At 35.7% G+C, this 3168-nt stretch overlaps 1 long non-coding RNA gene across 1 annotated transcript; it reads left to right on the top strand.

The window, feature by feature from the left end:
• The first annotated feature begins 912 nt into the window (after positions 1-912).
• On the top strand, positions 913-2721 carry LOC120318388. Its single transcript, XR_005559478.1, has 3 exons — positions 913-1108; positions 1928-2022; positions 2423-2721. It is a non-coding gene; the product is annotated as an uncharacterized LOC120318388 (long non-coding RNA).
• The last annotated feature ends 447 nt before the right edge of the window (positions 2722-3168 follow it).

The following is a 3168-nucleotide window of genomic DNA, read 5'->3' as shown; positions in this document are numbered from 1 at the left end:
ATTTTTTAATTAACTGAAAAATTATGTTGGCTTCACACCTCTGCACAGGGTTGTCTTTGGGGACAGGGGCCAAATAAGTCAAGATGTGAGCAGAATCAAGCAATCAAACCCTGTCCTTTTTTATGCCCCCCCCCCTTTTTGCACACAAAATGAAGCAACATTTGCACAGTCCTCTTGTTGATAACTTTCTTTTATTATTGTTGGTATATTCATATGTCTTTCAATATAGTGCTAACTCCAAGGGAACATGATTGAAAGGAAGAAACTGTTCTGTAAAGCACTATGATGTGGTTTATACATCTATTCTACATGGGAAATCTTGCATAAATCTTAGTGGATAATCAGTAAGCCCCAATATTTACAACAGATCTTTCAAAAAAAAATCAGAACAAATTGGATGCTGCGGTCTTGCAGGCAGTAAGGTTCGTAGCTTGACAATTGGATTACAAATTTGCTTATCTGACAGAGTTTGTTACCTGGCTATGTTTTAGGCTTATAATTCTTCAGCTGCTATGCATTTTATTTCTTGTTTATTTTGAATTTCTATTTGTATATATATTTTTTATTTTAATGGTGTGAACTGCCCAGAGTCATGTATTGACATGGGTAGCTATATGAATTTATCCCCTTTTGGCAAGCTCAGATGCACCAAACGATGGGTAGCTGAGCAAAAAATGTGAAAGGAGGCAATTTGGAGTAGGTGCAAGTACTTTTGTTTTTGTCAGAGCTGGAAAGTATCCCCAAAAATGTAGCATGGAGAGTAATTAATTAATTCCCACCATCTGTAACTAATTTCTAGCATTTACTTTAAGTAATAAAATTAAATTTAGACCAGCCTATGGCAACTTTAAGATGTGTGCACTCCTAATTACCCAGTTAGCATGGCTGGCTGGGTAATTCTGTGAGCTGAAATCCACATACCTTAAAGTTGCAAAGTTTATAAAACACTGGCTTAGGTCTTTTTCCTGGAGTCTTTCTTGACTTATGTATTATGACATAATAGAATTTAGAACTGAACCAATAGGCCTGGGTGACATGTTGAATCCTTCCTACAGGCTCCAATACCACCTAGCCCTGGAGAGGATTTGCTTTCCTTGTTTCCTCCAAAGTATGCCTTTTAACTCTTGTCCATTTTTCTTTAATGCTTAGAACTCAAACATCTCTTGCCTGCCCCTGCCATAAAATTCTGAAATAAGATGCTTGGCCTCAAATTTCAGTTAAAGTGACATGAAACAGCGTAAATTCATGCATTTCCACACTTCTCTAATTTTCTATTGTTATTTTTTTTAGTCAGTATAGTTTACTGATGCATAGTATGTTGTTTTTTTTGGTTTAGCTGAATAATATATTACAATTAAAACTGAAAGATACTAGTTTCCTACCTTAGTAGTATTTTTTTAAATAAAGCATTTAAAAATATTGTTCAATTGCCTAAAGTAGATATATTGGTCCTCATAGGGATTTTATTAGTTCAGAAATACACTAAACAGAATAAATATGTGGCAATTAGAATATGTGGCAATTAGCAATGGTATTTATGCATGAATTGACATAATTTGCAAAAGCTATATATCAAGCTGTTTGCACTAAATAAATATACTCTTTAAAGTATATGTTATTCCCCAATTAAAGCAGCTTCTTAGCTGTCCTCTTTCCACTGGCTTTATCTATTTTGTTTTCATTGCCAAATCACTCCATAATTTGCATTATACATTCTAATTGCCTTTTGTAGGTAATACATACACATATGTATTTCTGAACAGGCTTTACTGGTCCAAATCAATTTTTTCAAAGGCCTACCTGACATTTTGTAGTAATCAGCACTAATGAAATAAGATTGCTTAGCAACCCTAGAAATGAACAGTAACATTTTGGCTTGAGTATCCAAATTCCTGTTGTAAAAGCATATTTTGTTTTCAACTTTTAGATTACAAATCTCTAATCAGGCCGAGAGACTGACAGCCATGAAGATGATTTCCGTAATCTTTGCCAGTATCGTCTTGTCCTTCCTTGCCAGTTCAGGTAAGAAAAATCCCAATTGTGCACTATTCTTTTTAAGAAACTCCTAACATTTCAGTCTACTACCTTTAAGGTAATAATAAGGTTTAAGGAGGACAAGGAAGCATCTCATATGCAACACAGCTCAACCATTGTTTTCCCAAGAAACCTGGGATTATGAAGTAACATTTCCAATCCAGCCTCTTCCAAATATACTAAAACTAAAACTTTAAGAATTACCATTCATGAATTGAGAGCTCTGGAAATATTAAGAATTGGAATCACAACAGACCAAGGTCCTTTCCAGCTCTATTCTGATTAAATTAAATTTGAGGAGGCATCACTCCAAGGACACTCTGGAGAACATTGATGGCTGCTGGAAAGTTATCTGACACGAATAATATTTGTGTTGCTCTTCATGCAGGCAAAGGAGATTTTGTCACATTGGGCTGCCTTTTCCGAGGTGGAACCTGTGAAACTGACACCTGCAAAGAAAATGAAATACAGATTGGGAACTGCTCCAAGACTGAAAAAATATGTTGTAAGAAACCTAAACCAGCTCTACATCCCAGGGCACAGCCACCTGGAGAAATTATCACTAGATCCACAGACACGTAGATAACTGATGAGTTTACTAATATGTTTTGCTACAGTTTTGTTTTGTGCATGTACCATTTTCTTTAAAAAGTTTGAAGACGTGATGTTTGACTCTTTCTCCTTAAAATGTTTCTGGAGCAACCACGTCCAGGTTGCAAAATAACTGACAGATGGCCATGAAAGAGGTTTTTGCTCCTTTCTGCTACCAAAAAGCCTCTGGATTTTACAGCTAAATATCTTTTTGAGAAAGTTATTTTTGAAAGGATTTGAACATCCCTTTAATTTATTCATTAATGCATATATTGTATTTAAATTCCATCTTCTGCCTGCAAACTCACATTGGTTTCCATAAGGAAAGGAAGAGAAAGAATCATTGATGCGGATATATCTAGTGAGCTCTCTTGGTAAGTGGAGACTGAATCTCAATCTCCCTTGTGCAGCTCAATATTTACTGACCTCACTGTACTGACTCTCAACATACCTCTTGATTATTAATTTATTTCCTTCCAGACAGCACTCAATCCATCCTTCCTACCCTCTGGTTTGTTCTTTGTGTAGCTTCAGGCTTCTGCC

The sequence above is a fragment of the Crotalus tigris genome, unplaced genomic scaffold (assembly GCF_016545835.1).
Source record: "Crotalus tigris isolate CLP2741 ecotype Arizona unplaced genomic scaffold, ASM1654583v1 scf7180000017598.18339901613:2243638, whole genome shotgun sequence".
In the NCBI taxonomy this organism is placed as follows: domain Eukaryota; kingdom Metazoa; phylum Chordata; class Lepidosauria; order Squamata; family Viperidae; genus Crotalus; species Crotalus tigris.
The sequence above is the reverse complement of the archived record's forward strand: the minus strand, read 5'-3'. Positions and strand labels throughout refer to the sequence as shown.